Source organism: Nesoenas mayeri (genome assembly GCF_963082525.1).
Source record: "Nesoenas mayeri genome assembly, chromosome: 26".
Lineage (NCBI taxonomy): Eukaryota > Metazoa > Chordata > Aves > Columbiformes > Columbidae > Nesoenas > Nesoenas mayeri.
In genome coordinates, this window is record NC_137552.1 from 6,340,979 (window position 1) to 6,362,328 (window position 21,350).

At 47.2% G+C, this 21,350-nt stretch overlaps 1 protein-coding gene across 3 annotated transcripts in view; it reads right to left on the reverse strand.

Moving 5' to 3' along the window:
- Window positions 1–21,350, reverse strand: part of KANSL1 (KAT8 regulatory NSL complex subunit 1) — a 64,948-nt gene that overhangs the window by 32,928 nt on the left and 10,670 nt on the right. The gene's annotated exons all lie outside the window — the stretch shown is intronic.

Genomic DNA, 21,350 nt, shown 5'->3' on the forward strand with positions numbered 1-21,350 from the left:
TCTACAAAGCAAAAAGACATCAGCTCATAAAATTTATGGAAGTTGCGAGCTATAACGGAGAGCAGAGATATGGAATTAACTCCGGGTGGGCTCCTAGGGGGAAATTCCCATCTGACCAGGAAGAAGAGCAAAGAACAAACAAAAAGTAAGAAGGGAAGGAACTCAACAGCAGTGTCTATGGTTGTATATCCATGGCCAATTACATGGGACTCTAACATTTGAACTCATTTACTACATCACGCAGGAAAACCTTCCCCTAGGAAGCAGGGCAGCACAGAATCCCGGTCGGGCCGCGTCCTGCACCGGGCAGAGCAGCGGTGGGAGGAAGGAGCTCTCTGGGTTCACACCGCTCAAAGCTGCGACTCCGGTCCTGAATCTCCTCACTCTCTGCTCCATCACACACTTCCCTTTTGATCCTGGATGTGTTACTTGACATCTTTTTCTCATCTATAACACAGCCAGAGGAGTTCTGGCTCATCTTCAAGAGTAGCCGTTATCTATGGTGTATTTATTGTCCCAGGCAGAAGATTGCTTTAAACTGGAAAGGATTTAGTATCACAGAAGAAATTCAACCCGTAACCATCAATTTACCACTTTATTTCTTTTAATTAATTAAACGCATGCCAAAAACATTCTCTCTGATCAAGACAGCACACCCTCCGAAGCAGAGCAGAGGTCAGGGAAGAAAAGGCAGAACAAAGGGCCGTTTTTCACCTTGTGCAACTGCTAACTGTACGCCTGCCCTCTCTAACTGCAAGGGCTGAAACGTGCAGGCAAAATATGTATCTTGTATACACAGGGACACAAGTTTAGAAGTGACTATACAGACTTTATTTCATTTTTTGAGATTAAAGAAAGAAGGAGCAGCAGGTTAACAGTCCACTCACAGCAACTGTACTACTGCTGCTGTTCAGGTCTTTCTTGGAGCTCAGCTACACAAGGCGCCTTCCGCGCACACCGGGCAGCCGGCACGTGCAGCCGCTCGGGTGCTGGAACGGGTCACCCCCCCAGGCGCCGCCTCGTTACCTCCCTGCAGGTTCGGGATCTTCCCAGAGACGCTTTTACTGCTTCGTAAAGCTGCAGAAAGGACACGTGGTGTTCAGCGATTATTTCTGTCCCCTTGTGCTCTATTTTAACTCCTCAATGTCGCAAGGAAAAAAAAGGCGCTATAACTACCCCTTCCTTTTAGTAATCTTGAATGTTTATTAGCACGTCTGATCTACACAAAAAGCCCAAACCAAACACAACCACCCATATGAGCTGATCTCCAGCAGCCTCCCATCACAGCTTCTGCACAGCCTCCCCCGCCCCCGCTCTTCTTTAAACCCACCCTTCCCCCAAAGCTCCCGGTTCACAGTGACCTTGCCAGCTTGTGCATCGGAGACGGGACAACAATTCAAATGACATGGCAAAATTTTGTAGATAGAGGGAGCAAGAAAACCCAGCTAAGTTTCAAAATCCTGCCACCCCTTCACAGCCACCTCTCCCTATGTAACATTCAATTACAGGAAAAATGAATGAAACAACAAGTTATTTAGAAGCAAATGCACATAAATCTGTGAACAGAGATCCTTAACCTCCGATCCGTCATAGGCAGGAGCGATCTCTTCCCCACCCGTGCAGGCAGGAAACTGAGAGGGAACCGCCTTATCAACCCCGCGCTCTCCTCCCCCGTCTTCTCCTTTGCTGTCTCGAGCAGGAAAGCAGGTGCTGTAATACCCTTTCCAGAACAAATACACCACGCTGCATTTTCCCCATAAGTGTACGGCACCATCCAACCCTGACAATGTTCAGTTTTTCCAACTATCTATACAAGGCATGAAAACATCCCAAACTCAAAAGCACCCCCTTCCTGCTGGAAGAGATGCTGCATGGGCCATGAGGTCCTGCACTGGAGCACACAAATGGTTGTCTTGTAGAGTTTGCACAAAGGTTATATGGAAACCAGCGGGAGTTCTGCTGAAGTTTGAGGGCAGCGTGCCTTAAATTCACGCTGTCCTTCGGGCTGTAATTGTAAGTGCACTTTGGCTCCTACTTTATCTACCATGAATACTTATCACGGACAGATTTGGAGGATTGTTGGCCATTTACCGTTTTTTCTGCAATATGCAATGAGGAGCAAAAAGGAGGCACGTCAGCGCTGGTTGCTACCGCAGTAGTGTGCCCCATTGCTAAGGGCAATCCTACCGCCTCCAGAGCGCAGGCCTGGCGGCCGCGGAGCCCTGACACCCGCTGCGGCAGATCCGAGCCCCAATCCTCAAAGGGGAGCACAGCGAGCAGCCCGCGGCAGGGCTGACCGGCTCCGCTGGCAGGTGTGGGCTCGGGAGCCGGACTCGGGACAGACCCTCCGTGCTCCCGCCACGCCCGGCGTCCCCCGGACAGCGAAATCACTGTCCAAAGCTTCATAAAGAAAGTTCCTCTCTGTGAAAGCTGAACTCGAGGAAGCAACACAAACCCAACGCCGTCTCCCGCCAGGGCCTGGGCAGACAAACCCCAGCAGCCTCCAGGGCCGCTGCCCTGCGTGCCACCACCAGGAAATTCTCTGCACGGACCTGGATTGAAACCAACGCTGTCTAAGTTAAAAATGAGACCAGAGACACCCACCCCAATTGATGGGTGGCTGTTGGACCCGACAAATTTGACAAAGAGGAAATAAGCCTGGTCACAATTCAAACCCTTCTCTGCAACCACTGCACAAAGGGGTTGTGCAAACGTATTTCATAAAAAGGTCAGAGAAATGGGAAGGCAAATGACAGACAGGTGGCATGGCTAAAGGAGATAAGGAAGAAGGAGGAGGCATGAGCACCTAAGCCAAGAAAGCAGCATCCAAGCAATTCTTCAATTAAATCCTGGTTTGGTTTCACAGCCCTATGCTTCAAAGTCGACAAGTAGTAAATGTGAACTGGAAAGTCCTGTTTCGCTTTGAGCAGGGGCCCTGTACGTGGAAATGGCATCTCTGAACACAAGACACCGGTCACCTCCCAGCAACTCAAACTCAGAGGTGTCAACGTTTTCCTGGCAGTGGAGCCAAACTGCACTTACAATTACAGCCCGAAGGACAGCGGGAATTTAAGCACGCTGCCCTCAAACTTCAGCAGAACTCCCGCTGGTTTCCATATAACCTTTGTGCAAACTCTGCAAGACAACCATCACCTGTTTGCATTACAGGAAATTATTACACTATCTGTCAGAAAAATGGACACCTTGGGGCTTTATCTCATCTTCTAACATAATCCAAACACAGCCCTTTCATTTCAGAATTTAGCTTGTCAGAACTGCAACACCATTTCAGTATCTTCTGTAAACATCCGTTTTTTTCAAGACTAAAGCTTCCTATATTTTTAAAAATCATTCTTTTACATTTTAATGTTTAATTGTTTAGAGATAACTCTTTCTGTGGTACTCCACAGCTTCGTGGCCCAGCCATCAGCACGACGCAGAGCAGCCAAACCACACTCCAGGACGACGAGCAACGGAAAGGGAAGAACAGGCACAGGAGGCATTTCGGGCAGTTTCTGCAGAAACAAGAATCTAAATGAACCTCGCCTGAACCAACAAAAAGTAGGAAGATGCACCACCGAGAGCAAGGCGGTTTCCTTGGACCAACAGCACGTGAAAGCACGAAAAGACACAACACTGACCACATTTCACAAAGTACTGGGACTTTTTTAGTGGGTTTATTAAAAGATGCTTTTAAATTCAGGAAAGACATTGTGGGAATTCAAACACCATTGTGAAGCTTCATTAAAAAATAAACAAATAGGGAAATGATTCATTCACAGGCAAGAAAATTTCCAGTAAAGTCACAAAGACAAGAGACTTTGAAAGGCATCACATCTCACATTCAAATCTAAGCTCTGTTCAGATGGTAAGAGGCAACAAGATCATATCCACAAGTACTTACGTTTGCTACGCAGCTTCCCAGCCCAACGGGAAAGGCAGGAAACAAGAACTGATGGCTACAAGAACAAACTAAGCACATTCAAGCCAGAAGTAAAAAGTGCTTTTGAAAATCCTCTGCAGCTCAGGCAAGCAGGAATTTACTCAGCTGAATCACACAGCCTCTACGATGATCTCTTCTTACATAGATGATCTCATCTGGCTGTACGACCTAAGGCTACAGAAAAACAAAAACATCTTGACACCATTTCCCTAGGCTTGCTTTCCTTCTTTTCCTGCCGGTTCTCTCAGTATCATTCAGTCTCCTTCCAGCAGCTTTTCTGTCTCGTTGCCCCACAGGCTGCGCCGCTCCCTCCACCCCAGCCTTGCCCAGCAGCCGCAGGATGCCCCGTCCACGCGCCCGAGTGCCAGCCAGGAAGCATTCAACCACAAAACACGCTCAGTCCCAGCAACGTGTCCCAGCCACCAGCATCCAGCAAGTACCAGCATCCGAGCATTCAGCCGCACTAGCCGTGACGTGGTAGCGCTGAGAGACAGAGCCAAGTGGCCGGATCACCTGACGGAATCAGCTCCGCTGCAGAAGCTTTAATCCAGGGATTTCGTTCTAGTTTCCATTAAATTCTCCCCCAAAAGTTGCCACAAGTGTTGAGACGCCCTCTCAACTGCCCACTGCTGTGCACGCCAACGAAATCAGAACTTGAAAGATGACTGGACAAGTATCAAGAACTGCAGTTTCAGCAAATTTTGGTTACTGCAGGTTCCATAAAGGCACATATAGAAAATTAAAGTTACCCAGATGGCAACGATCCAGCAGATCTTATATATGTCGCCGCCTTCAAAGAAAGTCTAAAACTAAGAAAACTGGCAGGCAAGATTCTGTCCCTTACACAGATTTACTACTTGCCCCAGTTCCCGCGCTGTCACCCGTCCTGAGCAGCACAGGGCAGAAGTGGCTGCCTTACTCTGGCAAATGAGGCTCAAGCAGAGCACAGCTCAGTCAGCCAGACTGACAGCTCCGCGTCAGTCACCGTTTTGCTACCAAAACACCTTCCCTTTACTGCGCGGGGCGCTGGGGCGCAGTCAGAAGGCGCACCCGCCTCCCGCAGCCGGACGTCCTGCTGGGACAGGATGTTATCTGGGCGGAGCTCACACCTGCTTCACACTATTCATGAGACAACTAAAAAAAGCTGGTTATGTTTCGGAAGTCACAAGTTATTTACGGCATGTTGGCGAGGGTGTTACTTGGACAGCTTCACGCAGGTCCCTAAGCTGCACGTCAGGGTTACAGTCCCACAGTCACATGCATGGGGCATTCCAAAACATCTGGGCTGAATTAGACTTGAAACGTAATACAACTGAGCTCCAACGCAGCCAGGTCCCTAAAAGCAATCCTCCAGCAGCTGATGGCTCAAAATCTTACCTGGAAACATTGTTCAAAGACCTTCATCAGTCTCTTCAAAGAAGAAACAGAGAGCGGGGCTATGTAACCTGTGGGTGTCTGATTTATTACAGGTGATGTGAGCAAGGAGAAATTCAAATACATAGTTAGAAATCAAGGAGGTAGAACAGACTTGGAACAAGCACCTCTTGCAGCTACTCCTAATAAACAATGCCAGTGCTTCACCACAGCCGTAGTCATCCTCCCAAAGTCCCAGCCAAAACTCAAAGAATCACATACCAAAAAAACAGCAAACAACCGAAAGTGTCCAGCTCCAAGCTGCTGGAGAATCTGATTACTCAGATCGCCCTGCAGCTAATGGAAACAGGGACGTGGTGTGACGGAGGTGACAAAGCCGGCCTATGCTGCACTCCTCCTACAACAAAGTCAGCGCCCAGTTTTCCCTCGAGCACACACAGAGGAACACCCCATCACAACCAGATGTCTCCCTTCCTGCTGCCCTGACTGCTCACAAAACCAACAGCCTTCTAAAATGTATTTAGTAGTAACTTTTGGTTTTTTAAGAAAAATTAAGCCTCCCTATTGATTTAATATAGCAGGAAAAGAACAGGTTGCACCCATTTTCAAGTATTATTACAGAAAACATAAGTAAAACCGTGAAAAGTGTTATGTAACTGCAGCAGTGTAGCATCCCTACATCTGCTCACCAGACACTCTGGGTCAGGGTCAGGTTTACGCAAAGGTACAGAAAGTTGGACAACAGTGGGGGAAAGGAGGAGGCTAATAAATGTCAAAATTCATTATGCATGAATTCTCTTCAACCACCTACTATTCAAAGATTGAGTGCCGACCACGCTTATTTTCATCCTTCCAAGCCTTCACGAACTCCTGCAAAACCTGCACATGTCTTGAGACAAAACGGATAAATGCTGGGGCAGTGAATAAAACCTGTGATCCGCCTTTCCATGTTTCAGTGCCTCTCTTGGTTATATCCTTTTCATAGGACAACATCCCCCACTTCAAGATCGAGAAACCGTAATTGCTTCAAAACAGCAAAGAATCCCAGAGTAACTATTCTAGACTTCACGACACTGCTGGGACTACAGCCCTCAGCGAACACGGCTGAAAGAAACACGCTATGCCCTCCTCCCTTTCAACTCTCTAAAATAAGGTGTAAGAGGAAAACTGCCAAGACACTGAGGAGTAAGGCCACCTGTTCTGCTAAGTGAACTAAAGGAAGCAACAATAACCAAGTGGCAAAAGCACAAAGATAAAGGGTTTTGAAACTTCACCGCAATGACAAACGAGCCAGGAACTGCTCTCAAGGACTCAAGACCCTGTGATGTGTCCCTCCGGGCCCGGGAACAACTGCCCCATGCACAAAGCAGCGGTGTCACCTCGAGGTCCTCACAGGAACACCTGCAGGGGAACTGTGTTTACTTCAACTATTTCGCTTACCAAATCGAGTCATTTGGCTGACTGAGATTAAGGAATTACCAGTGGCATGGCAACAAAGGTAGGACAGCTTCATGGCTTCTGGAACAGAAAAGCAGCAAAATCTGGTCTCAGAGCAGAGCGAGTAGAACCAAGAGATCATTGCTGCCTCATCATTTTACTCAAAATGGCATCAGTTACTTCGGCCCAATTATGACCTACATGAAAATGTAAAGACTCTCACCAGAAGAATCAATCCAGTGCTCTGCTCAAAGTGGTCACTGGGCTTCTGGTCAGATCACTGAAGTGATTCATACTGAAAAGCAATTTGAGTTTTCCTCCACTACCCAGGGGAACCAGGAGCAGCTATTTTTAGCACCTTCTGCCAGCCCGTCCTGCAACGTGCACAGAACCTGGAGTCAACGCACAGAGCGGTGCAGAGCCCGCACAGAGCGGTGCAGAGCCCGCACGGGCAGGGGCAGCAGCCTGCTCCAAACCCCACACAGAGCGCGGAGTCGATGCACAGAGCGGTGCAGAGCCCGCACAGAGCGGTGCAGAGCCCGCACGGGCAGGGGCAGCAGCCTGCTCCAAACCCCACACAGAGCGCGGAGTCGATGCACAGAGCGGTGCAGAGCCCGCACAGAGCGGTGCAGAGCCTGCACAGAGCGTTGCAGAGCCTGCCCCAAACCCCACACAGAGCGCTCAAAGCTCAACTGCTAGGTTAGCTGATGGCGGTGTAGTGCTTTCAAGATGAAACTACTACATGTGCTAAGCATTATCGTCAAGTCTAACGAGAGCAGACTTGGCTCTAGTAGAGATACTAGAATTACATACACACAAATTAAAATGTTTGGACCCTTTCCAGAGCAGATCATTCTGAATTCGTCTTTCTGCTTGTCAGTACACAGCTACACAAATGTCTGCTTTTTGCAGACACGGTACAGAAACCTACACAGCCGAGTTCCAACCCTAAGACTAAATGAAATAATACCAAAAACCGTTCCTGCATGGCAGAAGATTATCCCTAAAACCAGCAAAACGGCAGCTTAACTTTGGTCACAGGATACCTGTAGAGCTTGGAAAATCTCAACTTTATGGTCCATAAAGTTTTTCTGCCCTCCACACTGAGACAGCACACCCCTTCCATGAGAAACCTCACCGAAAGAAAGTCTCCAAAAGGTTTAACCAATACTTACACTAATAGCTGTTTCTGATCCCAGTGCTACCTGAGTTATCCTTCAGCACGTCTTAGCTTTTTCTTGGCCTGTTTACACATCTTTATGGGGCCACAACGCATTAAGTTGCTAATGATTAACACAACCCTGCAAAAGAGCAGAACGCTTCTCATTCTTTATAAAAAGCTACACGGAATGCAGTATCAGTTATCTCATTTAGATATATTAATAGAAAGATTCATCATTTCAATTTTCAAGCTCAAGACGCTTTCTACTGCGTCAAGACAGCGGGCAAGAAATCAAAATAATGAGTTCAAAGCCACATACCTAGTTTTCACATAGCCTGGAATTCCATTGACTGAAAATAAATGGGAATATTGACCAACTAAGCAGCATTCAGGAAACGCTGCACTGATTTCAAACAACTCAGCTGCTCTTAAACAAACAAACAAATAAAGGCAAGGCAAGGTGATTTACCGGAAGGCTTTTCCTTGTCAAGGACAGTGCGCGTTTGTATCAAGCAGACATGGCAGGTTTGTGACCACTACGCTGCTCCTCCCTTTAATCCCTAAATCACAACAATGGAGCGAGGGGCTGGATATGGAGAACACACAACCACGAGGAGATGGAAGAGACGCCCCCGAGGCTGCACCACCTGGGAGAGGACAGTCCCCCTGTCACCACAGGCAGGTTTTTCAGCTCCTCTCCCTCCCCCAGCAAACACAGCCCAACGAGCCGCGTGCCTCTGCAAAGTAAGAACCTCGCCGAGCTTTTACAGCCTCGCGAACACAACACAGCAGCTCCACGAGGTTTCGCGCTGGCGACGGCCCCCCCGCCAGGCTGGGCAGGCACCCGCCCCGCGGCCTGCGCGTGGGACAGAAGTGAGATGCTCTTCTTCCACAGAAGGTTAGAAAATACACGGTACAAGGTGGAAATGCCACAGGACCAAGAACTGGTGAGAAAACACCAAGAACTGCATTATTTTAGGCTAAAGGAGATTATTGTATCTTAACTGTGTCCTCCCACTTCACCCGTACTTCCCAGAGCCAAATCCAAGTGCTCTGTCTGCGCCACCTCCATCCCTCTCAAAGTGGTTCCCGCACATCGCTGGCTGCTCCATCACAAATTTATTTTTCTTAGATAGATTTTTTCCCCCGCCCCTTTCAATCAGGGTCAGCCAAGATACACTCACTACTTCAGGACTTTTGAAAAGGAGTAGATAATGTTGACTTCATGGCAAGATATCAAGGATGCAACAGAAAAAAAGTCTCTGTAGAGAAAATCAAGCCAGTTTCCACCTCTGAGTAAGCTCTCCTGTAGTCCAAGAACCACCTTTTTGAAAGGACCTCATGCTCAGACTATTTTTATTTGTATCCTGTGTGAAGCCTGCAACAAATATCCAGCAATGTAACAAAGAGCTGGAAAGAGAGAAAGGAAAGGTGAATATTGGGCTGTTTCTTTAATTTGGATCCTTTGCCATCAACAGTATGTTATTTAATATTGGGCTCCGATTTGCAAGAACAGATTCTTCTAGAAGATGGGATATTTTGAGATGTTCACGGGCGGCAGAGCTCCCACCGCCGCCTCGGCCCCCTCAGGTCCTCAGGAAATCGCCCCCACTCTCCGAGGAGATTTTCCTAAGAGGTGTGTTCACTTCAGAAGGGTTTCCTTATTCTTTTGGGGGAGAGAGGGGGGGCTGAACAGAGCATTACTCACCTCAGTCACTGCTTTCCAAGAGTTACACTTTGCTATAGGAAGCAAACATTCAATTTTTTTTTTTAATTTTGTGTTTTATTTACAAGCAAAAGCAAAGCTTTTTCACATGGGCATGTCTAGAAGCCAGGACTAAAGCCAAAGAAGTTGAGCTGCGGCAACTTTCAGTCAAGCAACGCACGAGCAAAGGCAGCAAACGAAAGCAGTCTGCAGCACTCCGTGGTCTTCCCGACATTAATGCTTGATAAAATTTACAAAGGTTCACACGAAGCAAAGGACAGAACACAGGTTCTCAAGCTACCAAGGTTTCTAAAATCAGCTGCAAACAATGTTGTCAGGCTGACAGCAGGTTCAACAACCCAAGGTCTGATGCCTGATCACGCTATGAAACAGGATCACTCACCACCACAGCAAACTATACGGGGCTGAACCCGAGACTCTGCTCCTTTAGGAAAACACCCTCATCCTGACTCACATCAACATTATCTGCACGTCACAAGAAAGAGTGGTACATTTTCAAATGCATTCACAAAGTTCAAAACCAAGCATTTCACAACAGAAGCCAACACAAAAGTAACTGTGTCAGAAAAGAAGAGCCACCACGGCAGGCTGACGACTGAAGGGCCAGGCGGGCCGCACGGCCGCGCTGTTGCACATTTTCACGTCCCCAGACCTGGAGGATTCCCGGCTTTGGAACAGAAACGACAAGTTTTTCACTGGCGCAGCTGGAACAAGCTGCGGTGAGAACCAGCACCACAGCGCGGCCGCGGTACCTCAGCGCGCTCGCCTCGCTCGCGGGGCGAGGAAGTGCACGCAGAGACAGACGATGGCATGTTTCAACCCAAAACAAAGGCAGACCTTGGTACAAAGGGAAAACAGTCCCTCCAAAATCATTGTACGATCTCTCGCAATAAATGCCAGGACTTCAAAAGTGACGTTAGCCAGCACTAAGCCAACAGGCAATCACAACGATTTTAAAAAACAGTGTATCTAAGTGAGACTTTTGCATTTTTCTTTACATTCTGCAAGACACTCTGTTCAGCTCTCTACCCTAATGTGTGTCAAAAAACAATCCGAGGTATGATGGAGACAACTAACCCTTGAGGAAGTTGGGCAGCTGCTGTTCTTAGCAGCAGAGAGGAGGAGGAGCGGTGCTACCTCTTTGCTCCAACACCATAATCCACAAATAGGCAGATAATCACAGATTCTCAGAACCTCCTTTATCTCACCATGCATCAGCGAAACAAATAAAGCAAGATGCTTTTGGGCCAGTTACTCTCAAAACGAAGTGAAAGGCAGACGAGCTCCATTGCTTCAATTAATACTCCCATTTGTACCAGGTCAGCAGTTCCGAAGGGCAGCAAGGACAGGCACACACATCCCAGTATTTCTGATTGACCAAAATCCCCAGTCGCTGGGCAGGAGGCATCCAGCGCTCTGAACTCCCGTCAGCCTCTGGAGAAGCCGCCTGGCGGGGCAGTGAGAAAAGGCTTCGCCAGATATGGATTCTTTGAAGTATTGTTTTCAGTCTCTCAGACTCAACGGAAGATCACACAGTTTTCTCCCAAGGCTAACAAGTGACAACACACTTTTTCAGTAAGACTACTACAGCAGGACTCGGAACAGGAAGGTTACTTTATGTACTGGTTTTGACTAGTTGAGAAATTCAAACACGTACATGGGAGGCGGGGCGGGGGGAATCCTACTAGAAGGCTTTGAGGGGACCGGGGCAGCGGGTGGAAGCTTCAATTACGTAAGGCGAACATTTAATGCAGCCAAGTGCTTGGGATGCAGATGGTTGTTAACAAGCAGACAAGAACTAGATGGAAGTGACTTTGAGGAATGCCACACCATCAGAACACAACAGTAGAGGATTCCTGCTGTTCACCGGCACTCAGACCGCTATGAGGTGTGCGGGTCGCCTCCCAACACTGTAGTCCTGCAGTCATCGTGTGCTCCAAGCATCGAAACCAAAAGCTTCTGGGAATTTATCACCAAAGCATTCATGAACATGACAACAATGAAGAAAGCAAAACAAAAACAAACCCACAGAATCTTCTAGGAGTTGCACTGCTGAGGATCAAGAAGTTTTCAGATACCATCATTAAGTCATAGGAAGGATGGAAAAAGAGAGGAACAAAGAGGAAAGTGGGCGCAACACGAGCTCCTGTGCACCCACCGACCCAAGCGGCGCGCGAGCCCTGGTCCAGAAGAAACCGCTGCAGAAATCACCTCAGCACATACAGCAAAGCAGATGGCAAAGATGCAAGCACTGCCCAGGAAGGAGAGGGGAAGAGCAGAGGGAAAAGAAACTCATATACGCACGAGGGAAAGAAATTCATACAGAGAATTCAAGTAAATACTGCTGATATTTTTTACTAGGTCTTCGTACAGCCACTAAAAGGCTTAATCATGACATTTTCCCTTTAATTTATCATAGAAGAGTGCCCTGTCCTCGCACACAAATTCACTTGCTCAAGCACAACAAAACACAGGTAAAACAAGCAACTCAATTTGCAGAGCAGTTAATCTGATGAGGGCTTACCTGTACCCAGCCTGCCCAGGCATTTGGTTTCAGGAGTTCAACACAACCAAAGCCTGGCAACAGCAAGCAAAGGGGGGAAAAAGGCAGAGCTGTGCCATGACAACTAGGACGGGTTACCAAAGCTCTCTCTTTACAGGGGATTCTAGTTTGAAAATAGATGCTACTTCAACAGCCAGCACGCAGAAGAATTAGATGCAAAATTAACTACAGCTCCTTATAACAAAAAGACCTGGACGCTAATGCAAGAGGTGAGCCAACGTAAGAGTGGAAGAGGCGGCACTAGGGCACACTTGACAAGTCAAAGATTCACACAAAAGAGTGAACAAGTACAGCATTGCTCTAACTGGAGACAGATGTAATTTCAGCCTGTTCGTATGAATTCAAAGAACAGCTCATGTTCACAAAAAAACCTGCTGCTGGTGGGGTTTTTTTTTCAGCTAAGTTACACACTTCATAAACCAGTTTAAGATCTAATACACAAGACAATCAAAGCCTTCAGGTCAGATTTTCTGCAAGTATCGCTTATTAAAATAGGTTTAAATAACAAATAGTTGTTTTGGGCTTCTTGCCCGTTTCCAGAGGCAGAGAGAGGGGGATGGCAGGAGGAGTGAGAGGGCTGAACATGTCAAGCTGTCTTCAGGCACAATGTGAATCATCACACTGAAGAATTCTCTTTAAGTGGCTGGCTACTACTCAAATAGATTTGTTTTACTTAAAAACAGTAAGACTTTGACCAATATGTGAACAACAAACCTTGGAGAAGTCATGAGATGACACTCAGCTGAGTATACTACGATGGAAAATACTTGAAAATTAATGAGTATCAATTTAATCCACCTGGACATTGGAAAAGTGATTATTGCCTTGAAAGATTTCCCAATGTGGTTGTTTCTTCAAATTATTTTAGACTTACTATAAACAGCATCTTCCCTTTGACCTTCAGAAATTCCTGCAAACAGCAGGAGAGCTGCCTACAGCACAGGAGGAGCAGAGAGAATGTTCTTGGTTTAGTCCGAGACAGTAAAAAGCCAATACCACACAATGTTGCATCCATGAAGCAAGAGCCCCGCAAGTGTTCTGCATTCAAAATGCAGATCCACAGAAGGCTAATTGTCTCATTTTTTTTAAATAGCCAGCACTGTAATAGCAGAAGTCACATGAAGAAGGGCTCCAATTCACACGAAACCAGGCAGATTTAGCTGGTGCTACTTCTATTCATTGCTACTGTCCCAGCCTTGGAATGGTAATGGATGCTAAAGAGAAACATTCCGCCCTTGGCCACTGGGATGCGAGCCTCCAGCAGAAAAGAAAAAGCCGCTAGGAACATGGAGAAGCACAACCCACCCACCTCAAACCACACAGGTCAGGAACTGGGACTACAGAGTCAAGTTCTGTCAGAAGCCGCCAACGCCACGCCAAGATCACCAAGCACCAGAGCAGCTCCAAGAGCCACCCGTCTCCTGGCCAGCTCTCGCCTCTGGATGCCAGCACTGCCCACTCCACGTGCGGACACGGGTGACTCTGCTCTCCTCTGTGCTGACACCCACAGCAGCACCTGAAGGGACGGTGATGGGCAGGGACCGGAGGAGAACGAGCCGCACCGCGCCCCAGCTGCAGAGCCGCACGCTGCCTACGCGAGGCGCCCAGCGCCCTCCTTCCCGAGCACTTCTGAGCCCCGGGAGGTGACGGCGGCGCACAGCGTGCTTGCCACCTAGAACGCAGATGCAAATAATAAAAAGGTAAGGTGCAAAGCACTGAGTTTACTTACGATTTGAGATCTGTTCCTGCAATGCAACAGACCTTCACTCGGCATTAACACAGTGGGAACTGACTTCCGCAGGCACGTACAGCTCCTACAAGTAAAACGGCTCATCCTGCCAGATCACTCAGTGCCCACAAGCACACGGAGAAGCAGCAGCAACGTTTGCAACATCCAGAGGCCCAGGAGTGAAGCAGAACCGCGTGCTGCTCCGTTAAAAGGCGGTGTCCTGTCCAAAGTCAAACGGGCAGAAGAAACGTGGTAACTACTGGTCAGCTTCTGACGCGGACGGAAGGGCAGGGCGGAACCAGCTGCCACTGTGCCACGCTTCACAATTACAACAGAGAAAAACGAGCAGGCGGCTGCGCGGAGCCTGGCAGGGAAGCGTCTGCCACCTCCGGCCAGCTGCACCCGCGTCGCAAGGGCAGAGACTCAGGAGACTGAATACCTAACTTCATAATAGAAAGATTACACATCTAACTGGATAACGGAAAACCACAGATAAGATACACATAGCGAGACATTTGCGCGCTGATGTTTAAGCTAATCTGAAAAGTAGGAATTCCTTGCTGGGTTCCTACAAGTGATTTAATGGCAAAGTCATCTAAACCACAATGCCTTTTACTCCCCTTCACTGCCTCTGTTGACCTAACTGTGGAAATATGGGGTTAGGGGGTCAGCTGCTGACCCACTTAAATATGTGCACAGAAAGGTCCCTCTCTAAATCCTTTTTCTCCAATAAACCATATTTTGGTGATTTCTGACTATTGCATCTACATAAAACCCCTTTGTTTCTTATGGAAGAGTGGATAGGATTGGGTAACGCAATGTAACATCACCAGCCCTGAGACAGCAAAAGCTCAATATTCATCATCAAGCAGGAGCCACCAGGGAATTCACTAAATGCAGATTGCCTGTAAAGCCATACAAACGCTCCTAAACGGATACATCCGATTTTTAACTCAACTACGCTTACAGAAACACTCATGAATGCAAACGGGGTAACAGCTCCAAACGTGTAACCAAACAGAGAAGACGAGCTCCAACCGCACACGGGCTGGGAGGAGAAGTACTTCTGAGATAAAGCATTTTTGACCTGGAGAACAAGTGAGAGCAGAATATTTCCAAAGTTTTACCTGTTGTATCACAGAGGAAAGACTTTGTGGCAAACATTCCCAAGATGACTGAAGTTCTCTTATCTTCTGTTTGCTGGCCAAGACAAGTTCAAACTACAGACAGCTGTTGTCTCCAGACGATGCATCAAGTCACTGTCCCCTACCTAGCATCAATTTTTCTGCTCCAAACAGAAAATATAATTAGACTTCCCCCAGACTCACAGTGCCTGCCATTAATATTTTAGTGCCATTCCTTATACAAATAAAATCTCTTCAACATTTCCTACAACATCGTTATGCATCACTATGGAAACTGCTAAAATGTCACAAACACAAAAGCCTTAAGCTCTCCTGCATAAAGAGTACCCTGATCCCTCTTATTTCCCTCTTTTGGTAATTTGATGACCAAACGTTTTAAGCCAAATTAAACAAAAAAGTCACCATTACAGTAGGGGGTGGTGTGTTGGGTTTGTTTGTTTGTTTTGAGACATTCCATCCTCATAACAAAACTGATGAATTTTGCTCTCAACAGCACAAGTCTCTGGCTGTCTCCTTTTAAACGTTCTCTGTCACCAAAGTATCATCCCCCAAACCGATGTGGTGCAATTTTGTGAAAAAGCGTGTTCTACATGGAAATCCCAGGCACCATTAACCAAATCCTTAAGTCGGCACCCCAGTGCCAGGTACCGCTCCCATTAATAGCTCGTTCAGTGCCGAGGTCAAAGCTGGAGCAGGCATTCCAGAAAGCGACCTCGCTGCCGAGACGGCCGGGCCGGGCGGGGGCCGCGCTGCGCGTCCCTCAGGCAAACCAAGCAAACCACGTCACTGTATCAGCGAGTCTTCCAAACGCAGAGAGCCGAGGACGCGGGGACAGCTCGGAGCGCAGCGGAGAGCGGATCCATCCCAGTTCCGACCCAGCTCCAGAGGCACCAAGGACAACTGCAATAGACTCCACTGCAATTCGAGTTTCTCCTTCCACTTCCTGGCCGAATTACTAGTCAATACACAGAACTTCACCGTATTTGCATTTTTGAGCCCTTCCTTCATTTGAAAATCCAGAAGGTCAAACCTAAATCAATTTAAGTTCTCCACTACATAAAGCACTTTATCTGAGAATGGCCCAGCAAAGCCACCCAGCTCTCCAAGTCTTTGAAACGAGCCCCTTGCAAAACGCCCCGTACCCAGGGTGCGCCCAAAACACGCTCCGTGGAAAGCTCTGTCAGAGTAGTGCCAGTTTAGCAAGGAAAACACTTTCCCCCCGCTGGAAACGCAGCACAGCGCCCCTGCCGAGCCGGTGCAACCAGAACGGCCCGGAGAGCACGGGAGGCGGGGGGGGCGCCCATGCTGCTGTGCAGTGAAAACCAAAAATGCTTCAGGAAAAAGAGCGCATCTGCGAGGTGCACCTTTGCAGCCTTTTTAAGATAGCCCACATGTGGCATTGCTCCAGTTTTAAACTTAGTCATGTAGTCACTTTTTGCCTTCTGTCAGTATTAACAGGAATAAAAGCGCAGTTCTGAACTGCAGCTGCTCACAGATGCTGGTGTAACATAACACAGGAGTCTCTTCTCCATCCCCACACTGGTGTATTAGGCTTCAATATTAGAGATCAGCCCTACATGGGGCCCCTTCCCCTTGCCTAAACACTAACTGCAATTTCACATGAGACTGTAGGAAAGCAGATGAGTTACTATATGAGGTTTTTAATGCCACATTCACAAACTTCACAAACATGTTTTTCTGCTGCTTCTGATGCTGTGACAGGATTTTTCCAACGAGAAGTAAATATTTATGCAACCCTATCCAAAGTGTCACCCACAAGTCCTACAAAATCTAAAACAGAGCCCTTTCTTTCTTGCTGCTCCACCAGGTAAGGACTATCAAGACAAAGCGTAGTTTATTGGTAGTGACAGACACCAAATCCTTTCTAGTCTTCTGCATTATCTTTCCACACACCAGCCCAGTCCCACAGCCCAAGAAACAGGCAGAGATCGGACCCCAAACAGAACAACCCAAAACCCTGCAAGAGCACTAAAGGCATCTGCCAGACAGATGCAGAAAGATGCTTTGTCTGCATTGAACAACCCACACACCAATCCAAACGCTTTCCTGCAACACGGCGCCTGACTCCACCATTATCCTTTACACACAGACTCAAGACCAAGCGCTGGTTCTCTTCTGCACCCCTCTAGACAATCGTGACTTCAGCCCAGAAAGACACATTTAAACCAATGCATCAAAACTCCCTCTAGGATGAAAGCCAACAACGCCTTAACCAAGTTCTGCGGATGGCAACGTGAGCACCCACCCCCAAAACACCCAGCCTTCCTTCCGTACTCCTGCCAGGTCTGCATGAGGATCAAGGCTCAGGTAAGTCAGAAACAACCTATCAGACATCCCCCGTAGCTATAAAAGGTGTACAATGACCAACATGTCCTGGAGAAATAACTGACTCGTTTTTCTTAAGATCTTTCTCAAGCAGTGTTCTCATTTGCTCTCTTAAAAGCAAGAGGGACTTGCAGAGTGTCCTACTTACTCCTGGATACCTGATTAAGCACTTTCAAACAATGAACAGCTCTCTGCTATTATGCTTTCAAATGCAAAGCAAGAGTATGTTCAATGTTCACGATTTACTCTCTCTTTTCCCAACTGAAAGACACTTAAGGACCGTCTCCCTTGACCAACATTTTGCAGTTGAGCAGCACGTGGATTACAGGCAATTCACGCATGACATATGCAAGTTTTCATAAATAGCTTAAAACCAGAAGGTTAAGCACTGTGTGGTCACCAGTACCTACAAGCACAGCTAGAAGCTGAGAACTAGAAATACACCATAAAAAGCAAAGCAGGTAACTGAAAAGGTTATAGAGAGTAGAGACAAACTTCTAGGATTGCTCTGCATAATCAGTTAGTGAAACGTGTCTGTGGGCAGGAGGAAAAGCTTCCTTAGTCCCCACAGGGGATTTGCCATTTGAATTACAGCTCCATGAAGTCAGAGATTTGAGAAATGCTATTTAATAGCCCTTGAGATGCAGGCTTCCTTATCATGGTCCTGCCTGAAAAACATGATTAACGGAGGAAAAATCAGAATTGCCAAATTCTACTTCTCAGTCAACTGACGCTCAAACTGCAACTACCTCTTGAACAGCCACTGATCCAAACGCCACACACAGCCCTCTCCAACACAAGACTCTGAAACTAGCGCAGACAAGAGCACTTCTTAGCGAGAAATCTTCATTACTACTCCAAGTCCAGCAATTCCAAAATCCAGGCACCATCATATGACACAGCACAGGGAAGAGCGAACACACAGGCTCCAAGGCTGTGAAATGATTTACTGCAAGGACAAACAGCAGAGGGTGCCTGGATTTCCCACTGGTAAATGAGGATAGTTAAGTGTGCTTAGGCATGATGGCCACAGGCAGGTGAACTGAACGTGAACTGAACGTGCTGTAGGCACCACCGGACCCTCAGAAAAGGTGGTGCAAGAAGTTCGTCACTAGCAACTTCAGTTCACTCTCAGCAGCTTGATGTAAACGCCACCAGAACAGTGACTTTCTAGGTAAGAAACCTGACTTAAAAGATAAGTTCCAACTAAATGATGGTTTTCACTACCTTTTCAGATTTTTTTTTCCATGGTACACAGAGTAAAGTTGTGGATTGCAGATGCTAAATCACATACCACTAACCAGCTAATGACTACTGTGCTGCCTGACATAGGTAACTCATCAGCTAAAAGGAATTGACAAATTCTGATGAAACTGGTCTACAGTTAAATGCACGACAACCAAAGAAACCAACCAGCCTGAGAAGAGTAAGTTCCTCCTTATATGTATTAGTACAAGGTCACAGAAACACCAGGACTTCGCTTCTTGCTGAGCCATCCCACAGCCGCCCAGCACGGAGAGGAACTCACTTGCCCGGCTCCTGACCCTACCACACCGACAGCGGCGTTCGGGCTCTCTCGAAGCAGCACAGCTTCCACTGTCGCACACCCAGCCGAAGAACCCCAGCAAGGCTCTACACGGAGGCTCCAAACGGCCTTTGCCACCATCAAGCAGAGGCAAAGATTCTCTCGCTCCCAGCTCTGTCACCGCACATGCTTTGAAGTGACACATCAGAGGACTTCTGCTGCGAAGCAAACAGTTTTATGTTATTAATCTAAGAGCAAATGAAAAGCAACGTGGTGGTCCTCGATCCACATAAATCTAAAAATGCATCATGAACTAATCCTGTCTGCACAAACTTTCTTTCTCCATCAGCTGCATGAGAGCCAAGAGCACCTTGTTAAGCCAAACCCACCGCTGGCAGGGCTTCCCAACAAAGGTGTGACAATTACCTCCCTGCTTTGTTTATGCATTACATGATGGCCTGGTTACGCACCTGAATGCCAGCATCTTCCTGGGCAGTAGGACTGTGAGCGCTTTAAAAGGACCTACCAAGCTCTGATAGATCCTTGATGCTACTGGAAAGACAACTCCTCGGGGAGACGCTGCTCCATAGCCGAGACCGGGCGGGCCAGAACAGTACAAATGCTTCGAAGTCTGTCCTTGACCGGATACTGATTCTGGAATGCCACCACACCAGAAAAGCTCAAAGGTCAGCTCTTATCGAAGCATGATGTAAACAAGTCTTTGTTTCTTTTGCATGCTTCCACTTGGATCCCAGAGGCAGCGACACAGCCACTTGCAGCAAGCAAGCTACAAGACACGCTGTAGCATAACTCTCAGTAAAGATCCAGAGCAACCAAGGAGTTTGGGGGAAGGCAGAGGCAATACACAGACAAGGAACGCTGACTGAGGGGTGAGACAGAAGTTTTGCACTCAATAAAATATTCTGTCTTGCCACCAAAATGAAAATAATCAGTGTAAAAGTCTGCCACCAGTAAGTACACTCAGCACGCTGCAAAACCCAGCCATATCTGAGCAACACTGCAAAAAGCCTTTGCTTTGCTGTGCTCACACAAATGTAAAACAATGGTTCTGTACAATAAGCTGGCCTAAGGCAGCTTCCCAGTGGAAAAGTCAGTTCTTCTCCTTCTTGTCTCTTAGCACTACTTTGAAAATCATATTTGGAAGTACTCAGATGCCTGTACTAGCTCTTGAGGTTGACTTCAGGAACTTCGCTAACAAGCACAAAGGTGCATTCAGCCTCAACTTCAGTAGTGCCAGAACTCGTGAGACCCAATGTCGAAGCACTCAGGCCAGCAGGACTGCCAACAGGCATAAACTCTGAGCTAGGGTTGGTGGGCCTGGCCTGGATGCCATTACACATATACGCCAGCTTCTGAACCTATAGACAACAGAATAACTGTCCTTTCTATTAGCTTTAAAATCTTTGGCTTTTTAAGAGTACTCAGGAGGCTGGGGAGTCTAAAGGCATGACTAACACAAAGGGCAGGAAAGTCAGCAAAGAATTTCATGCATCATGTCTCTGAATACCACACTTCCTCCTGGGATTAAGATGAATAGCAAAGAAATTTCACTTTGCTAGACAACACGTGAATCTATGAAACCCACAATATCAGAAACTTAATATTACTTTGGACAGAATTTTAATCGAATGTCTCTTCTAATAACAAGTATAATACCTATAAATGCAATTTTACTGCTAATCCCAAGAGTAAGTTTGTGGACATTATAAAACGGGAATAAGGTTACTAAACTGTCTGTTCTAACAGCGCAAGGACACTTTTATGTCCAGCCAGCAGGGATCACTAGCATCCCAAAACATGATGTGACATTTAGCCAGAATTTCATCTTCAGGAGCTGTAGCGTCTGTTTATTAGCACTCATTCACTAGAGTGTGTTTCTGGAGGATGCCAAAGCTATCACGCACACGCATTGTTCACATTCACCTACCTAGTTCAGTAATCTTGTGTGACACAGCACTCGACCAGCCATTAACATCACTATGGACAACAGGATCCAAAATACATTCAGCTATTTCTCCAGAGATCTGAACAAACCCAGAACGGCGCAGGTATGCAAAAGTCCTGGTGACTATTTCTCCAGCCTCGATCGGAAAGCTGTCCGCGTTCCACAGAGGACCCTGTGGCTGCTGCAGGGAGCTTTTCACCAGCTGAGGTTTAAGTTCAATAGGCCCATCAGGGTGGAAGAGATCACTCACTGATGCAAGCAAGATTTTACACAGACTAGACAAACAATATGGGTTTTTAAGAGATTTGTGCAACATGCTCTTATATGTACTCATAGCAAAAAATTCTTGGGTTTAGAAGAAAAGTTTCCCTTCTTCCTTGACCTGTCTCAAGACCTTTTGCCTTGACAAGGATCTTCCTCCTCCACACACAAAA